The sequence below is a fragment of the Ranitomeya imitator genome, chromosome 4, assembly GCF_032444005.1.
Source record: "Ranitomeya imitator isolate aRanImi1 chromosome 4, aRanImi1.pri, whole genome shotgun sequence".
Classification (NCBI taxonomy): domain Eukaryota; kingdom Metazoa; phylum Chordata; class Amphibia; order Anura; family Dendrobatidae; genus Ranitomeya; species Ranitomeya imitator.
In genome coordinates, this window is record NC_091285.1 from 3,883,809 (window position 1) to 3,905,241 (window position 21,433).

Genomic DNA, 21,433 nt, shown 5'->3' on the forward strand with positions numbered 1-21,433 from the left:
TTTGGTCTGTACTGTATGTATAGCTAGAACAACCTGGGTATATAAGGATATCAGGAAGGGCTCCAGATCCCGCCAAACACAGAGCTTCTGCTACTATCCTCCAGTCACCTCCAGAGCTGCACTCACTATTCTGCTGCTACATCGTGTCCTATCCTCCAGTCACCTCCAGAGCTGCACTCACTATTCTGCTGCTACATCCTGTCTTATCCTCCAGTCACCTCCAGAGCTGCACTCACTGTTCTGCTGCTACATCATGTCTTATCCTCCAGTCACCTCCAGAGCTGCACTCACTATTCTGCTGTTACATCCTGTCTTATCCTCCAGTCACCCCCAGAGCTGCAGGGATCGCTGGGACATCGGACATTCTCCTTTCTGGATATGGGGAGAGATGATTTGCAGCCAGTAACAGGCGGTAACCATGGTAACAGCGATTGTTGTTTCCAGAGGTCTCGTTTTGTTCAGGAATAAATCTCTTCCTGTAAACTTGTGAGTCCCGGAGCGCAGATTCCCGGGTGATGGCGTCACAGGTTGCACCGCGGCGTGCGGGAGACGTCCGGGGTCCGCACAGCCCATAATATTCAGAAACACACATATACATGTGAGAACAGCGGCCATCAGCCCGGCCCGAGCTGCAGCGCGGAGTCCGCACACGGCTGACGTGAATAGTGAGTGCAGCTCTGGAGGTGACTGGAGGATAACACACGATGTAGCAGCAGAATAGTGAGTGCAGCTCTGGAGGTGACTGGAGGATAAGACACAATGTAACAGCAGAATAGTGAGTGCAGCTCTGGAGGTGACTGGAGGATAAGATACGGTCACTTATCGCACGAGGAGACTAGGGGGGTTGAATATGGTGAACCCCGTGGTGTTTCTAGTGAACACCTTTTTGAAAGTTAACGTGGCAAACCTCTGGAAAGAGAGGGCTCCTCTGTGGGTATTCTCCTGCAAAGGATGGTTTCAGCCTTTCTTCCAGGAATGGGAGACAGGGGGAAGATTGAAGGATCTTCGCACACCCCACGGGCATCTCCCGGCTTATGTTACCCCGGTTCTGAAAATGATGCGCCGGTGGGGTCTGGGAATGTGGGAAGTGAGGTCCCTCCCGAGGAAACTCCTCGACATGCGGGTCTTGCTTTTGCATTTTCAGAGACCATTGATCCTCAAGGACTGCCCGAGTCGGGATCTAGAGGTTGGGTTGAGTTTGTTAAATTCTAGCAGGATCCCCAAGAAATATTGGGACTTGACTTGGCGCTGGTTCCAAGGTAAGTTGTATGTGAGGGACAATTTGAAGCACAGGAGCTCCGAGGACAGGAATTGTCCCCGTGAGGCTTGCGCTACCTTGCTGGAAAGCATGGAGCACTTCCTGCTTCATTGTCCCTTTAATACAGAGATGTACAACAGGGTGGGCGCTTCCATTGGTTGGCCGCGGCTGGCCACTCTGTCCTATGCCGAGTGGGCCTACGGAGCGTTCAGAGACCTCGGGAGAAGGGACCGAGCCACTTTATTCTTAGTCAGCGCAGTGGTCAGGTATTTCACGTGGAACGCACGAGTTTTAGTTTCGACGCAGAGTAAAATCCTCCGAGTAGATGAAGTTTGTAGCAGCATCCTAGGTGCCCTGGTGAAGGTGCGTTCTCTGGAGTGCGGGGGTCTGGGTGCCCGGAGGGCGGCCCATCTCTGGAGGGGTTTCTCCTTCGGGGTGCCTTAGTCCATTAGCGCTCCTATATCCTGGTGGTGGGCTGATATCTTTACACCCTAGATTTTTGTTTTGTATTTCTGTTGCCTGAATAGAAGGTTTGCAGGCATCGAACTTGAGCCTCGGGTGGTGAGAATGTAGGTTGTGTTCTGTGATGTTGGTTTATGTATATATTGTATATAGTGTATTGTATATATTGTATATAGTGTGTATAATAGAGGGTCTTAGTTAGGTTGGGTGGGGGGATTGGGGGGTTCAACGGCGATAATAAGAGACTGATCCGGCCTGGCCCAGGCCCCCGCCTGGGGAAAAACTTTGGGGCCTGATCCTAGCTCGGATGATTCCTGAACTTTGTGGCCAGAGCTGGATCAGGGGTGGCGGGATAGTTAGGGTAGGTGTGTGTATATATATTTAAAAAAAAAAAATTAAAAAATAAATAAAATTAAAAAAAAACAACAAAAAAAACAAGACAAAAACAAATGTTAATGTTGTACACTGTGTTGTGTTTAGGTTTGTTGTAGGGTGAATGTGGTGGTGTAAGGGGGGCTGTAAGGTTCGGCAGTGGGACCAGCAGGGTTGTGTTGTGTTTGCGGTGTTGTATAGTGTTTGGTTTAGTGTAATGTGTTTATAGTGTATATATTGTATATAATATTGTATATAGGACGGTGTGAATGTAGTTGGGGTTGTATATAGTAGTATGAATGACGCTGGGCCGGGGGTCTTACATGATTTTATACTATTTATTATTTATAATTTTTTACAGGTATTCACGTAAGTTATGAGTATTTTGTTTGTTGTCTTTTAGTTTTGCTTTTTTATGTTATTGGAATTTTTCTTTCTCGTCCCTGATTTGTAGGTCATGAACTTTCTCCATTTTTGTTCCATTTCCGGTTTATTACTTTGTGGCTTTTCTCGTTTGTTGTCGTCTGATTGGAGCTTTGTTCTTATGTTCTGTTCTGTTGTGTTTTATTTGTAATGTATCACAGTTATTGTCATGTAAAGTATTTCATTTTATTTAATAAAAGACCTGGAGGATAAGACACAATGTAGCAGCAGAATAGTGAGTGCAGCTCCGGAGGATAAGACACAATGTAGCAGCAGAATAGTGAGTGCAGCTCCGGAGGATAAGACACAATGTAGCAGCAGAATAGTGAGTGCAGCACTTTTTCCCGTCAGTGTTGTCATTTAGACTGTTGGAATGTTGGGGGCTTCTCCCTCTCGGAGGAAATCTTCTCCTGACAGCACAGGCAGCGTGTTCTCCGGTAAGTATGTGCCCCCCGCGCCTCTGTGTGATGTCAGCGAGTTCTTATAATGAATCGGTCCAGACCCGATGAATTCTCCTTATAAGGGAATCTGTGCTGCGCCCGGGGCTCGTCCCCCCCCCCCCCTGCGCCTGGGGCCCATCACCGCCCGTCCTCAGGGATCATCCGGTTTATGTGCCTTCGGGTATAGGGGGCCGCAGCGTCGCTGATCCCACCGCAGGCTACTCCGGGCCCCAAGCCTTTAGGGCCCAGTGTGGGTCATGTGGCAGCGCATCCGTTATCTGCCCCTGGAGCTGCCGTCCTCAGTCTCAGACTGTGTGAATGAGTCGTTACTTTGGATGCTGAGGGTTTGTGACATTGTGTCGTTTCTGCTTCTCCAGATCTTTGCTGCTTATTATCTTTTTGTGACGAGATGATTCGTGGTCCAGCGTCATCCGCCCGTCTCCGCACCGTCCGCAGCCGGTCACGGCCATCATTACCAGGCTTCCGCCCCGTGGTCAGTGATGAGCTCTCACCTGGATCCACCTGTCCTATTTAAGATAGATGATGCTATGGTAACAAATCCTCAGCTGTAGGAGACATTCGATATTTAGCGCTGGTCATGGTCTCAGCGGGTTGTGGTGACAGCCCTCCAAACAGTATAATGGCCCCCACATAGCCCTCCAGACAGTATAATAGCCCCCACATAGCCCTCCAGATAGTATAATAGCCCCCACATAGCCCTCCAGACAGTGTAATAGCCCCCACATAGCCCTCCAAACAGTATAATGACCCCCACATAACACTCCAGACAGTATAATGGCCCCCACATAGCCCTCCACACAGTATAATAGCCCCCACATAGCCCTCCAGACAGTATAATAGCCCTCACATAGCCCTCCAGATAGTATAATAGCCCCCACATAGCCCTCCAGACAGTGTAATAGCCCCCACATAGCCCTCCAAACAGTATAATGACCCCCACATAACACTCCAGCCAGTATAATGGCCCCGAAATAGCCCTCCAGACAGTGTAATAGCCCCCACATAGCCCTCCAAACAGTATAATGACCCCCACATAACACTCCAGACAGTATAATGGCCCCCACATAGCCCTCCAGAGAGTGTAATAGCCCCCACATAGCCCTCCAAACAGTATAATGACCCCTACATAGCCCTCCAAACAGTATAATGACCCCTACATAACACTCCAGACAGTATAATGGCCCCCACATAGCCCTCCAGACAGTATAATAGCCCCCACATAGCCCTCCACACAGTATAATAGCCCCCACATAGCCCTCCACACAGTATAATGGCCCCCACATAGCCCTCCAGACAGTATAATAGCCCCCACATAGCCCTCCAGACAGTATAATAGCCCCCACATAGCCCTCCAGACAGTATAATGGCCCCCACATAGCCCTCCAGACAGTATAATAGCCCCCACATAGCCCTACAAACAGTATAATGACCCCCACATAACACTGCAGACAGTATAATGGCCCCCACATAGCCCTCCACACAGTATAATAGCCCCCACATAGCCCTCCAGACAGTATAATTGCCACCACATATCCCTCCAGACAGTATAATGGCCACCACATAGCCCTCCAGACAGTATAATTGCCACCACATATCCCTCCAGACAGTATAATGGCCCCCACATAGCCCTACAAACAGTATAATGGCCCCCACATAGCTCTCCAGACAGTATAATGACCCTTACATAGCACTCCAGACAGTATAATAGCCCCCACATAACCCTCCAAACAGTAAAATGGCCCCCACATAACCCTCCACACAGTATAATAGCCCCCACATAGCCCTCCAGACAGTATAATGGCCACCACATAGCCCTCCAGACAGTATAATGGCTCCCACATAGCCCTACAAACAGTATAATGGCCCCCACATAGGCCTCCAGACTGTAATAGCCCCCACATAGCCCTCCGAACAGTATAATGACCCCTACATAGCACTCCAGACCGTATAATAGCCCCCACATAGCCCTCCTAACAGTATAATGGCCCCCCATAGCCCTCCAGGCAGTACAATGGCCCCCACATTGCCCTCCAAGCAGTATGATAGCCCTCACACAGCCCTCCAAACAGTATAATAGCCCCGCACAGATACTCATCCAAACAGTATAATGGCCCCTCACACAACCCTCCAAACAGTATAATAACCCCCCAGGGGTGGATTAAGGGTAGCCAGGGCCCCGGGCTGTTCACATACTGTGGGCCCCCCCGGTCATGTGACGGGGGTCATGTGACGGGAGTCATGTGATGGGGGTCATGTGACGGGGGTCATGATATACCTGAACCAGATTATTCCAGAAAAATGGCCGGGCCCTACTCTGCTGTAACCTATTAAATATTTGTTAAAATCTGCAATACAATTTAGGTATATCTTGACCAATAATATAGTAACATAGTAACATAGTTAGTAAGGCCGAAAAAAGACATTTGTCCAGCCAGTTCAGCCTATATTCCATCATAATAAATACCCAGATCTACGTCCTTCTACAGAACCTAATAATTGTATGATACAATATTGTTCTGCTCCAGGAAGACATCCAGGCCTCTCTTGAACCCCTCGACTGAGTTCGCCATCACCAACTCCTCAGGCAAGCAATTCCAGATTCTCACTGCCCTAACAGTAAAGAATCCTCTTCTATGTTGGTGGAAAAACCTTCTCTCCTCCAGACGCAAAGAATGCCCCCTTGTGCCCGTCACCTTCCTTGGTATAAACAGATCCTCAGCGAGATATTTGTATTGTCCCCTTATATACTTATACATGGTTATTAGATCGCCCCTCAGTCGTCTTTTTTCTAGACTAAATAATCCTAATTTCGCTAATCTATCTGGGTATTGTAGTTCTCCCATCCCCTTTATTAATTTTGTTGCCCTCCTTTGTACTCTCTCTAGTTCCATTATATCCTTCCTGAGCACCGGTGCCCAAAACTGGACACAGTACTCCATGTGCGGTCTAACTAGGGATTTGTACAGAGGCAGTATAATGCTCTCATCATGTGTATCCAGACCTCTTTTAATGCACCCCATGATCCTGTTTGCCTTGGCAGCTGCTGCCTGGCACTGGCTGCTCCAGGTAAGTTTATCATTAACTAGGATCTTCAAGTCCTTCACATACAAGGAACAAATACCACCGCACCATGACCAGACTACAAATTACAACCACAGTGATCGAAGAATATCACATACAAGGAACAAATACCACAACACCATTTCCAGACCACATATTACCACCACATAGTGACTGAATCCTACAATACTGATCAGTAATAAAAAAAAAAAACACAATACTATCACCATAAGTGCCAGTATTCACAGGAGATATGTACTTAGTATGCAGTGTCTATGTAGAGGTAATACAGAGATCACTGGTGGTATTATACACATGAACTCTGTATATAATGTATAGGTAATACAGTGATCACTGGTGACATTGTACACAGGACCGCTGTATATAGTGTATAGTGTCAGTGTATAGGTAACACTGACTCACCAGTGACGTCTCTAGGTGAAGTCCTTCATCTTTCATCCAGCACAGACCGCCATCATTTCTTCCAGCCAGGACTCATTTCTGCAGGAAATAACAGTTATCTCGAGCTCCGCTTGCAGAACACATTACTTAATTTTTCACAACTTCTACATTACACCACATGAAGATAAAAAGGCGATATAGTGTCACTCTGCACAGTAACAGGACCGCCCCCCCATTTAAAACAGTATACTAAAAAAAAATAAAATAAATACATCACTGCAGTAATAATATCCCTTAATTAGCCCCTATGGTAATAATATTCCCCATCCTGGACCCCGTGTGTCTCATTCCTGGCTCCAGCCATATATTCTCGCATCCTGCCCTCATGAGTATCCATTCTACACCATATGATCTCCCCATCCTGCCCCATCTGTCTCCATCGTATCCATCCTGCCCCATGATCCAATCCTGCCCCGTGTCTCCAATCATGCCCCATGTCTACTGTCATGATCTGGTAATTCAGTACCACAATGGACATAGGAGTCAGAGCACATACAGTGACCTGACAATAACCCAAAAACATAGAACGAGCTCTGAGACGTGGAAACTCTGCTGACCGCAATCCCTAATCCTCTCCAACACAACTAGAGGCAGCCGTGGATTGCGCCTAACGCTCCCTATGCAACTCGGCACAGCCTGAGAAACTAGCTAGCCTGAAGATAGAAAATAAGCCTACCTTGCCTCAGAGAAATACCCCAAAGGGAAAGGCAGCCCCCACATATAATGACTGTGAGTTAAGATGAAAAGACAAACGTAGAGATGAAATAGATTTAGCAAAGTGAGGCCCAACTTTCTGAACAGAGCGAGGATAGGAAAGGTAACTTTGCGGTCAACACAAAACCCTACAAACAACCACGCAAAGGGGGCAAAAAAGACCCTCCGTACCGAACTAACGGCACGGAGGTACACCCTCTGCGTCCCAGAGCTTCCAGCAAGCAGGAAAAAACAAATAGACAAGCTGGACAGAAAAAAACAGCAAACAAAAAGCAAAAGCGGAACTTAGCTATGCAGAGCAGCAGGCCACAGGAACGATCCAGGAGGAAACAGGTCCAATACTAGAACATTGACTGGAAGCCAGGATCAAAGCACTAGGTGGAGTTAAATAGAGCAGCACCTAACGACTTCACCACATCACCTGAGGAAGGAAACTCAGAAGCCGCAGTACCACTTTCCTCCACCAACGGAAGCTCACAGAGAGAATCAGCCGAAGTACCACTTGTGACCACAGGAGGGAGCTCTGCCACAGAATTCACAACAGTACCCCCCCCTTGAGGAGGGGTCACCAAACCCTCACCAGAGCCCCCAGGACGACCAGGATGAGCCATATGAAAGGCACTAACAAGATCGGGAGCATGGACATCAGAGGCAAAGACCCAGGAATTATCTTCCTGAGCATAACCTTTCCACTTAACCAGATACTGGAGTTTCCGTCTTGAAACATGAGAATCCAAAATCTTCTCCACAATATACTCCAACTCCCCCTCCACCAAAACCGGGGCAGGAGGATCAACAGATGGAACCATAGGTGCCACGTATCTCCGCAACAATGACCTATGGAATACGTTATGTATGGAAAAAGAATCTGGAAGGGTCAGACGAAAAGACACAGGATTAAGAACCTCAGAAATCCTATACGGACCAATGAAACGAGGTTTAAACTTAGGAGAGGAAACCTTCATAGGAATATGACGAGAAGACAACCAAACCAAATCCCCAACACGAAGTCGGGGACCCACACAGCGTCTGCGATTAGCGAAACGTTGAGCCTTCTCCTGGGACAAGGTCAAATTGTCCACTACATGAGTCCAAATCTGCTGCAACCTGTCCACCACAGTATCCACACCAGGACAGTCCGAAGACTCAACCTGCCCTGAAGAGAAACGAGGATGGAACCCAGAGTTGCAGAAAAACGGCGAAACCAAGGTAGCCGAGCTGGCCCGATTATTAAGGGCGAACTCAGCCAAAGGCAAAAAGGACACCCAGTCATCCTGATCAGCAGAAACAAAGCATCTCAGATATGTTTCCAAGGTCTGATTGGTTCGTTCGGTCTGGCCATTAGTCTGAGGATGGAAAGCCGAGGAAAAAGACAAGTCAATACCCATCCTACCACAAAAGGCTCGCCAAAACCTCGAAACAAACTGGGAACCTCTGTCAGAAACGATATTCTCTGGAATGCCATGTAAACGAACCACATGCTGGAAGAACAATGGCACCAAATCAGAGGAGGAAGGTAATTTAGACAAGGGTACCAAATGGACCATCTTAGAGAAGCGATCACAGACCACCCAAATGACTGACATCTTTTGAGAGACGGGAAGATCTGAAATAAAATCCATAGAGATATGTGTCCAAGGCCTCTTCGGGACCGGCAAGGGCAAAAGCAACCCACTGGTATGAGAACAGCAGGGCTTAGCCCGAGCACAAATCCCACAGGACTGCAAAAAAGTACGCACATCCCGCGACAGAGAGGGCCACCAAAAGGATCTAGCCACTAACTCTCTGGTACCAAAGATTCCAGGATGACCAGCCAACACCGAACAATGAACCTCAGAGATAACTTTATTCGTCCACCTATCAGGGACAAACAGTTTCTCCGCTGGGCAACGATCAGGTTTATTAGCCTAAAATTTTTGCAGCACCCGCCGCAAATCAGGGGAGATGGCAGACACAATTACTCCCTCTTTGAGGATACCCGCCGGCTCAGATAAACCCGGAGAGTCGGGCACAAAACTCCTAGACAGGGCATCCGCCTTCACATTTTTAGAGCCCGGAAGGTACGAAATCACAAAGTCAAAACGGGCAAAAAACAGCGACCAACGAGCCTGTCTAGGGTTCAACCGCTTGGCGGACTCGAGATAAGTCAAGTTCTTATGATCAGTCAAGACCACCACACGATGTTTAGCTCCTTCAAGCCAATGACGCCACTCCTCGAATGCCCACTTCATGGCCAGCAACTCTCGATTACCCACATCATAATTTCGCTCAGCAGGCGAAAACTTCCTGGAAAAGAAGGCGCATGGTTTCATCACCGAGCAATCAGAACTTCTCTGCGACAAAACAGCCCCTGCTCCAATCTCAGAAGCATCAACCTCGACCTGGAACGGAAGCGAAACATCTGGCTGGCACAACACAGGGGCAGAAGAAAAACGACGCTTCAAGTCTTGAAAAGCTTCCACAGCAGCAGAAGACCAATTGACCACATCAGCACCCTTCTTGGTTAAATCGGTCAATGGTTTGGCAATGCTAGAAAAATTGCAGATGAAGCGACGATAAAAATTAGCAAAGCCCAGAAACTTTTGCAGACTTTTCAGAGATGTCGGCTGAGTCCAATCATGGATGGCTTGGACTTTAACAGGGTCCATCTCGATAGTAGAAGGGGAAAAGATGAACCCCAAAAATGAAACCTTCTGAACACCAAAGAGACACTTTGATCCCTTCACAAACAAAGAATTAGCACGCAGGACCTGGAACACCATTCTGACCTGCTTCACATGTGACTCCCAATCATCCGAGAAGACCAAAATGTCATCCAAGTATACAATCAGGAATTTATCCAGGTACTCTCGGAAGATGTCATGCATAAAGGACTGAAACACTGATGGAGCATTGGCAAGTCTGAATGGCATTACTAGATACTCAAAATGACCCTCGGGCGTATTAAATGCTGTTTTCCACTCATCGCCTCGCTTAATACGCACAAGATTATACGCACCACGAAGATCTATCTTGGTGAATCAACTAGCCCCCTTAATCCGAGCAAACAAATCAGATAACAACGGCAAGGGGTACTGAAATTTAACCGTGATCTTATTTAGAAGGCAGTAATCTATACAAGGTCTCAGTGAACCATCCTTCTTGGCTACAAAAAAGAACCCTGCTCCTAATGGCAACGATGATGGGCGAATATGACCCTTCTCCAAGGACTCCTTCACATAACTCCGCATAGCGGCGTGCTCAGGCACAGATAAATTAAACAGTCGACCTTTTGGGAATTTACTACCAGGAATCAAATTGATAGCACAATCACAATCCCTATGCGGAGGTAGGGTATCGGACTTGGGCTCATCAAATACATCCCGGTAATCAGACAAGAACTCTGGAACCTCAGAAGGGGTGGATGACGAAATAGTCAGAAAAGGGACATCACCGTGTACCCCCTGACAACCCCAGCTGGACACAGACATGGATTTCCAATCTAATACTGGATTATGGACTTGTAGCCATGGCAACCCCAACACGACCACATCATGCAGATTATGCAACACCAGAAAGCGAATAACCTCCTGATGTGCAGGAGCCATGCACATTGTCAGCTGGGTCCAGTATTGAGGCTTATTCTTGGCCAAAGGTGTAGCATCAATTCCTCTCAATGGAATAGGACACTGCAAGGGCTCCAAGAAAAAACCACAGCGCCTAGCAAACTCCAAGTCCATCAAATTCAGAGCAGCGCCTGAGTCCACAAATGCCATGACAGAATACGATGACAAAGAGCAGATCAAGGTAACGGACAGAAGAAATTTTGACTGTACCGTACCAATAGTAGCAAACCTAGCGAACCGCTTAGTGCGCTTAGGACAATCAGAGATAGCATGAGTGGAATCACCACAGTAGAAACACAGCCCATTCAGACGTCTGTGTTCTTGCCGTTCAACTCTGGTCAAAGTCCTATCGCACTGCATAGGCTCAGGTTTAAGCTCAGGTAATACCGCCAAATGGTGCACAGATTTACGCTCACCAAGCGTCGACCGATCTGAATGGCCAAAGACATAGACTCATTCAGACCAGCAGGCATAGGAAATCCCACCATGACATCCTTAAGGGCTTCAGAGAGACCTTTTCTGAAAATAGCTGCCAGCGCACATTCATTCCATTGAGTGAGTACGGACCACCTTCTAAATTTCTGACAGTAAATCTCAATCTCATCCGGACCCTGACACAGATCCAGCAAATTTTTCTCTGCCTGATCCACTGAATTAGGCTCATCGTACAGCAATCCGAGCGCCAGGAAAAACGCATCAACATTACATAATGCAGGATCTCCTGGCGCAAGGGAAAATGCCCAGTCTTGAGGGTCGCCACGTAAAAAAGAAATAATAATTCTCACTTGTTGAACTGGGTCACCAGAGGAGCGAGGTTTCAAGGCCAGAAACAGTTTGCAATTATTTTTGAAATTCACAAACTTGGCTCTATCACCATAAAACAAATCAGGAATAGGAATTCTTGGTTCCAACATAGACTTCTGAACCACCAAATCTTGAATCTTTTGTACATTTATAACGAGATTATCCATTGAAGAGCACAGACCCTGAATGTCCATGTCCACACCTGTGTCCTGAACCACCCAAATGTCTAGGGGGAAAAAAAGGCAAAACACAGTGCAGAGAAAAAAAAATGGTCTCAGAACTTCTTTTTTCCCTCTATTGAGAATCATTAGTACTTTTGGGCTTCCAGTACTGTCATGATCTGGTAATTCAGTACCACAATGGACATAGGAGTCAGAGCACATACAGTGACCTGACAATAACCCAAAAACATAGAACGAGCTCTGAGACGTGGGAACTCTGCTGACCGCAATCCCTAATCCTCTCCAACACAACTAGAGGCAGCCGTGGATTGCGCCTAACGCTCCCTATGCAACTCGGCACAGCCTGAGAAACTAGCTAGCCTGAAGATAGAAAATAAGCCTACCTTGCCTCAGAGAAATACCCCAAAGGGAAATGCAGCCCCCACATATAATGACTGTGAGTTAAGATGAAAAGACAAACGTAGAGATGAAATAGATTTAGCAAAGTGAGGCCCGACTTTCTGAACAGAGCGAGGATAGGAAAGGTAACTTTGCGGTCAACACAAAACCCTACAAACAACCACGCAAAGGGGGCAAAAAGACCCTCCGTACCGAACTAACGGCACGGAGGTACACCCTCTGCGTCCCAGAGCTTCCAGCAAGCACGAGAAAACAAATAGACAAGCTGGACAGAAAAAAACAGCAAACAAAAAGCAAAAGCGGAACTTAGCTATGCAGAGCAGCAGGCCACAGGAACGATCCAGGAGGAAACAGGTCCAATACTAGAACATTGACTGGAAGCCAGGATCAAAGCACTAGGTGGAGTTAAATAGAGCAGCACCTAACGACTTCACCACATCACCTGAGGAAGGAAACTCAGAAGCCGCAGTACCACTTTCCTCCACCAACGGAAGCTCACAGAGAGAATCAGCCGAAGTACCACTTGTGACCACAGGAGGGAGGTCTGCCACAGAATTCACAACAGTCTACATTCTGCCCATGCCTCCAGTCCTGCCCCCAGTGTGTCCAGCAATCTGCCCCAGTGTGTCCAGCATATTACCCCCAGTGTGTCCAGCAATCTGCCCCAGTATGTCCAGCATATTGCCCCCAGACAGTGTCCAGCAATCTGCCCCAGTGTGTCCAGCAATCTGCCCCAGTGTGTCCAGCAATCTGGCCCAGTGTCTCCAGCATTGCCCCAGTGTCTCCAGCATTGCCCCAGTGTGTCCAGCAATCATCTGCCCCAGTGTGTCCAGCATATTACCCCCACCGTCTCCAGCAATCTGCTCCACTGTCTCCAGCAATCTGCCCCACCGTCTCCAGCAATCTGCCCCACTGTCTCCAGCAATCTGCCCCACCGTCTCCAGCAATCTGCCCCACCGTCTCCAGCAATCTGCCCTACCGTCTCCAAGATTGCCCCACTGTCTCCAGCATTGCCCCACTGTCTCTAGCAATCTGCCCCACTGTCTCCAGCATTGCCCCCCAGTGTGTCCTCCAGCATTGCGCCCCAGTGTGTCCTCCAGCATTGCCCCCCAGTGTGTCCTCCAGCATTGTCCCCCAGTGTGTCCTCCAGCATTTCCCCCCAGTGTGTCCTCCAGCATTGCCCCCCAGTGTGTCCTCCAGCATTGCCCCCAGTGTGTCTAGCAATCTGCCCCAGTATGTCCAGCATTGCCCCCAGTGTGTCCTCCAGCATTGCCCCCCAGTGTGTCCTCCAGCATTGCCCCCCAGTGTGTCTAGCAATCTGCCCCAGTATGTCCAGCATTGCCCCCAGTGTGTCCTCCAATCTGCCCCAGTGTCTCCAGCATTGCCCCCAGTGTGTCCTCCAGCATTACCCCCAGTGTGTCCTCCAGCATTGCCCCCCAGTGTGTCCTCCAGCATTGCCCCCCAGTGTGTCCTCCAGCATTGCCCCCCAGTGTGTCTAGCAATCTGCCCCAGTATGTCCAGCATTGCCCCCAGTGTGTCCTCCAATCTGCCCCAGTGTCTCCAGCATTGCCCCCAGTGTGTCCTCCAGCATTGCCCCCCAGTGTGTCCTCCAGCATTGCCCCCAGTGTGTCCTCCAGCATTTCCCCCCAGTGTGTCCTCCAGCATTGCCCCCCAGTGTGTCCTCCAGCATTGCCCCCTAGTGTGTCCTCCAGCATTGCCCCCCAGTGTGTCCACTGATAACTGATCCAACAAAAAAACAAACTAAAAAAAACAAACAAGCAGTCTCCTCACCTGTCCGCGCTCCAGGCGGCGAGCTCCCTGCTGCAGCGCACACTCGCCGGCGACTGGCAATGACGTCAGACGCCGGCGACGTGTGCGCTGCGGCCGACATCAGCAGCCAGCCTCCGATTGTCTGGCGGCTGTTGTTGTTAACTATTGATGTGCGGGCGCGCGCCCGCACATCAATAGGAAACCGCCGCAGCGCCGGAAAGGGCCCGGTGAGCAGATGAGAAGGGGCCCAATGCGGGCCCCCTCTCTCTGCCCACCGGGTCCGGGGGCACATAAACGCCGCCCGGCGGGCATTCACAATCACAGACGATTATCAGAGGGTTAATCTGTGCGGTAGCCCAGGGCCCCCCAGACCACTGGGCCCTGGGCTACCGCCCATATTGACCCTCTGATAATCCGCCCCTGTAACCCCCACATAGCCCTAAAAACAGTATAATGGCCCCAACACAGCCCTCCAAACATTATAATCGCCCCCACATAGTCCTCCAGACAGTATAATAGCCGCCACATAGCCCTCCACACAGTATAATAGCCCCCACATAGCCCTCCAGACAGTATAATAGCCCCCACATAGCCCTCCAGACAGTATAATAGCCCCCACATAGCCCTCCAGATAGTATAATAGCCCCCACATAGCCCTCCAAACAGTATAATGGCCCCCACATAACACTCCAGACAGTATAATGGCCCCCACATAGCCCTCCAGACAGTGTAATAGCCCCCACATAGCCCTCCAAACAGTATAATGACCCCCACATAGCCCTCCAGACAGTATAATAGCCCCCACATAGCCCTACAAACAGTATAATGACCCCCACATAACACTGCAGACAGTATAATGGCCCCCACATAGCCCTCCACACAGTATAATAGCCCCCACATAGCCCTCCAGACAGTATAATGGCCCCCACATAGCCCTCCAGACAGTATAATGGCCCCCACATAGCCCTACAAACAGTATAATGGCCCCCACATAGCCCTCCAGACAGTATAATAGCCCCCACATAGCCCTCCAGACTGTAATAGCCCCCACATAGCCCTCCGAACAGTATAATGACCCCTACATAGCACTCCAGACAGTATAATAGCCCCCACATAGCCCTCCTAACAGTATAATGGCCCCCCATAGCCCTCCAGGCAGTATAATGGCCCCCACATTGCCCTCCAGACAGTATAATGGCCCCCACATTGCCCTCCAAACAGTATAATGGCCCCCACATTGCCCTCCAAGCAGTATACTAGCCCCCACACAGCCCTCCAAACAGTATACTAGCCCCGCACAGATACTCATCCAAACAGTATAATGGCCCCTCACACAACCCTCCAAACAGTATAATAACCCCCACATAGCCCTAAAAACAGTATAATGGCCCCAACACAGCCCTCCAAACATTATAATCGCCCCCACATAGTCCTCCAAACAGTATAATGGCCCCTCACACAGTCCTTCAAACAGTATAATGACCCCTCACATAGCCCTCCAAACAGTATAATGGATCAGACATAGCCCTCCAAACAGTATAATGGATTAGACACAGCCCTCCAAACAGTATATTGGCCCCAACACAACCCTCCAAACAGTATAATCACCCCCACATAGCCCTCCAAACAGTATAATGGCCCCTCACACAGTCCTCCAAACAGCATAATGACCCCTCAAATAGCCCTCCAAACAGTATAATGGATCACACATAGTCCTCCAAACAGTATAATGGCCCCACATAGACCTCAATGTACTCAACCCTCCCCTCTCCCTGTGTCCCCATTCTTCGGTCTCATGTCCTGAAGCTGTGCACTTCACTTTGTGTCTTCACGCCCTCTGTGCAGAGACGCGGAGTTCAGACGCAGAGGACAATAAAGGTGAAGGACGTTGTCTCCATTCCATCGGCATTCAGGATACTGCTACAGCTGAAAGTGCAATGCCGGACGGGGGGAAACCGGTGTCCCTGGGACCCCAAGGACGGGCGGTGACCAAATACTGATGATGGAGGCGATGGGCGGTCACCAGGTACTGATTGGATTGACATTTTTCTTCTCTTCAACCACTTTGTATTTAGTTAATTGATACAATAAACCATTAATGATTCTGTGTCTGAAGTGTCTTACTCTGCATCATTTTCCACACCTGCCTCACTTTTGCACAGCACTGTATATACAGTATACACTATATATATATATTGCAAGATTGCTCTCACTAAGTGTATTGGGGGACACTCGCTTGGCGCGGGATTAACGTAGTCAGGCACGATTTTTCGCTTAAACACAGTCTATACGGTTTATTAAAGGGTCATAAACCGGGTTGTGCACAGTTCATATTATACATTTCATCAAACACAACAGGCACCAACTGGTGATATTAACTTGCAGCTTTGTCTTCAACACTTCACTTACGGCTTTGTTTCACGGACACTAAACATGCTGGACCTCACACTTCGCCCAGTTACCATGGGTGTTCGTACACCGTACACTTCACCAATGTCCATGGAGCACAACAGGCACCAACATACGACATTACGGTTGTAGCAACTAAACACGCTGGTCCTCTCCTGACCAGTTGCCGTGGGTTACCACACAGTTCATATCACAAGCACCAACAGTCTGTATAGGTACCTGACTGGAGCTCCTGCTCCACCTGCTGACTCCTTGTCAGTCCTCCGGGAAAGCGGCCTCACGGGAATCACCAACTTGCCTGGGCAGCATATCTTAGTCAGTCCAGACCCACCGAAGGACGGTAGCTTACCCAACAGTTCCACTGTGCGCTTTTCAGGGATCCGGTCCTACTCCCAGGACCTCCCAAAACACAAGCGTGTGGCCTGTCCAGGTGCTATTCAGGACCACTGTCCAACACCCCAGGCCACTAGGTCCAAAGCCCCACCATGTGCTCTTCAGGACTCCTACTCCCAGGAAATCCAAACACAGGTGGTTCAGTGTGCTATTCAGGGATCCGGTCCTACTCCCAGGACCTCCCAACACACAGACTCTCCAGGACCTTCCACTGGAACCACACAGGAACATGTGACCCACACCCTGGCCACATTATATACCCTTAACCACTCCCCTGGGAGGGAGTGTGGGTGTGTGGCTAGTTTGTCCCGCCCATCTCACATAACTAGCCCTGCCAAACCTCCCATCTCTATTATACAACACTATAACTATAGGACTACAGGTCCCAGAACACCACATCGCTTCAGGCTGGCAGCGCAGAGTCTCCTCCTCTGCGGCACATATATCGGCCATTCACCACAATGCCGGACTTTGTCACAATCACATCCATGCATGCAACTGCCATGCACTGTCACAGCCTCAATACACCTCTGTGTGTATACTGGGGAGACTATGCAGCGCCCCCTACCTGTTACAGGGGTCACTGCATCACAATATACAGTTAGGTCCATATATATTTGGACAGAGACAACATTTTTCTAATTTTGGTTACAGACATTACCACAATGAATTTTAAACAAAACAATTCAGATGCAGTTGAAGCTCAGACTTTCATCCTTCATTTGAGGGTATCCACATTAAAATTGGGTGAAGGGTTTAGGAGTTTCAGCTCCTTAACATGTGCCACACTGTTTTTAAAGGGACCAAAAGTAATTGGACAATTGACTCCAAGGCTATTTCATGGACAGGTGTGGACAATCCCTTCGTTATGTCATTCTCAATGAAGCAGATAAAAGGCCTGGAGTTGATTTGAGGTGCGGTGCTGCATTTGGAAGGTTTTGCTGTGAAGTAAACATGCGGTAAAGGAGGTCTCCATGCAGGTTAAACGAGCCATCCTTACGCTGCGAAAAGAGAAAAAAACCATCTGAGAAATTGCTACAATATTAGGAGTGGCAAAATCTACACTTTGGTACATCCTGAGAAAGAAAGAAAGCACTGGTGAACTCATCAATGCAAAAAGACCTGGGCGCCCACGGAAGACAACAGTGGTGGATGATCGCAGAATAATCTCCATGATGAAGAGAAACCCCTTCACAACAGCCGACCAAGTGACCAACACTCTCCAGGAGGTCGGCGTATCAATATCCAAATCTTCCGTAAAGAGAAGACTGCATGAAAGTAAATACAGAGGGTTCACTGCACGGTGCAGCAGCTCATAAGCATCAAGAAGAAAAAGGCTAAAAAACATCTAAAAAAGCCGCACAGTTCTGGAAGAACATTCTATGGACAGATGAAACCAAGATCAACCTCTACCAGAATGATGGAAAGAGAGAAGTATGGTGAAGGCGTGGTACAGCTCATGATCCAAAGCATACCACATCATCTGTAACACCCGGCGGAGGCAGTGTGATGGCGCGGGCATGCATAAACCCGGCGGAGGCAGTGTGATGGCGCGGGCATGCATAAACCCGGCGGAGGCAGTGTGATGGCGCGGGCATGCATAAACCCGGCGGAGGCAGTGTGATGGCGCGGGCATGCATAAACCCGGCGGAGGCAGTGTGATGGCGCGGGCATGCATAAACCCAGCAGAGGCAGTGTGATGGCGTGGGCATGCATAAACCCGGCGGAGGCAGTGTGATGGCGCGGGCATGCATAAACCCGGCGGAGGCAGTGTGATGGCGCGGGCATGCATAAACCCGGCAGAGGCAGTGTGATGGCGCGGGCATGCATAAACCCGGCGGAGGCAGTGTGATGGCGCGGGCATGCATAAACCCGGCGGAGGCAGTGTGATGGCGTGGGCATGCATGGCTGCCAGTGGCACTGGGTCACTAGTGTTTATTGATGATGTGACACAGGACAGAAGCAGCCGAATGAATTCTGAGGTATACAGAGCCGCCATACTGTGTGCTCAGATCCAGCCAAATGCAGCCAAACTGATTGGTCGTCGTTTCATACTACAGATGGACAATGACCCAAAACATAAAGCCAAAGCAACCCAGGAGTTTATTAAAGCAAAGAAGTGGAATATTCTGGAATGGCCAAGTCAGTCACCTGATCTCAACCCAATTGAGCAGCATTTCACTTGTTAAAGACTAAACTTCAGGCAGAAAGGCCACAAACAAACAGCAACTGAAAACCACCGCAGTGAAGGCCGAGCATCAAAAAGGAGGAAACAGCGTCTGGTGATGTTCATGAGGTCAAGACTTCAGGCAGTCATTGCCAACAAAGGGTTTTCAACCAAGTACTAAAAATGAACATTTTATTTACAATTATTGAATCTGTCCAATTACTTTTGGTCCCTTTCAAAACAGGATGGCACATGTTAAGGAGCTGAAACTCCTACACCCTCCATCCAATTTTAATGTGGATACCCTCAAATGAAAGCTGAAAGTCTGAACTTCAACTGCATCTGAATTGTTTTGTTTAAAATTCATTGTGGTAATGTCTATAACCAAAATTAGAAAAATGTTGTCTCTGTCCAAATATATATGGACCTAACTGTATGTTAAACACACAGGGCCTGCCAGATGATAAAACCAGAGCACAAACAATGTACAGTTCAAAATATATATTTTATTTATAGAAAATACGAGTTTAATAACAGCGACAGTAACATCAAACTTACCTTTCAATACGGCAGAAAAATTGACTTTCTCGATCTCACTATTGGTGTTGATTAAAGAGGATATCTTTACACCAATCTTTACAGGAAACCTACTGCTTCAAACTCATTTCTGCATGCTACATCGTCCCACCCACAGGCAACAATTAGGGGTATTCCAGTGGGACAATTTTTGAGAGCTAAAAGGATATGCACCAAATCTGAGGATTTTCTGGAACAATCCAGAGACCTCGCTGAACGCTTTCAACAAAGAGGCTACAGCAGAAGAAGCATTAGAAGGGGATATGCGAGAGGAAACCAAAAATCAAGGGTCGATCTATTATACGGGACAGCTGGGCAGGTTGGCAGTAAAAAGGCGGATGATCAAGTCAGAATGATCACCACCTACCATAATAAATGGCATCAGTTTCGGGAGGTTATAGAAAAACACTGGAGTGTTCTATTTACCGACCCAGTTCTTAAAAAAGTCCTGCCCATAAAAGCACAAATTACTGCCAGAAGGTCTAAGAATTTGTCCGATACTCTGGTTCACAGTTTCTACAATCCAACCAGTTTAAACAAGAAATTAGCAGATGTTGCCAATGCTGGTTTTTATCCATGCCGTCTATGTAAGGCCTGCTCTAATACTATTAAATCTAAGATTTTGTTAAATTTTGACGGTACAAAGAAATATAACATCAGAAAACACATAACATGTTCAACTAGGGGAGTAATTTATCATGCCACCTGCCCCTGTGGGAAAATTTATATCGGTCTTACTTCCCGAGAATTAAAGAACACTGCAGGGATATAGAAAAGGCCAGAACAGTGGAGGACGAAACAAGCCTAAAAACGTTGCCAAGACATTTTAAGAAATATCATGCATGCAGTACGGTTGGATTGGTAATAAGGGGCATAGACTCTGTAACCATGGGAATACGAGGAGGGGACATTGGTAGGACCCTGGCTCAAGTGGAGAGCCGGTGGATTTATAGATTAGGTACCATGGCCCCTCAGGGTTTAAATGAAAGTCTTGGCTTTGGGGCTTTTTTGTAATTAACATTCTTGCTGTCATCTATCTGATACAGTTTTAGGGGATTCAGTGGGTTTATTGGTTATGGTTTTAATTGTTTTTATTTCTCTCTTTATATGTCTTTAGTTCATCTGACACCAATCATTGTTCAATCTCCGGCTCTGGCTTAATTGGTTTTGTGATGGTGCATGTGTAATTGAAAATTTATGGACGCCATATATTTACTACGCTCAAGGCCCTAACACTATGTATCAACTCTGGTTGATTGAAAAATGGATACAGACTTAGAAGAATTTGGAGATGGTGCTCTTTCTAATAACGGACATCATGGAAAGCCGTGGGGGATCGTCATTATTAATTCAATATAAATGTTTGGTTTAATCACTTTAGCACATGAGCACCTTATTATAGATTGCCCTAATAGGGTAGGTTTTTTCTTGCAATACTACCCTATGTGTTTAGTATATTGCTTTAGATAAATATCATGTATGATGTATTTGTCATCACATTAACACTTATTTGCACATGTCCACGTACAGCGTTGGGATGTGCGCATGGTACTGGCACTAAGGCTGGACCCTCTCGCTTCTGGTACAGGCGGGTGTCCCCCACCTCACCCCATAATTGGGCTGGGATGTGGGTCCCGCCACCTCCGGAGGTGCGTGGATCCTTTATAGCTGAGGCCCCGGTTATACATGCGCCATTATTCCCACGCTGACTTATACACAATCACTTTTTCAAATGTGCATGTATTTATGCCTTTCGACACAAGTATTGAGATGATTGTCCATCCCTATGGGGGTGGTGATATTTATGTCTTGTGTGGGCACGATGTCTTTGTATTTTGTATTATGTATTATTTTTTTATTTTTCATCTTTTATTTTTTATTTTTGTTTTTTATTTCCCACTTATTATTCCTCATTA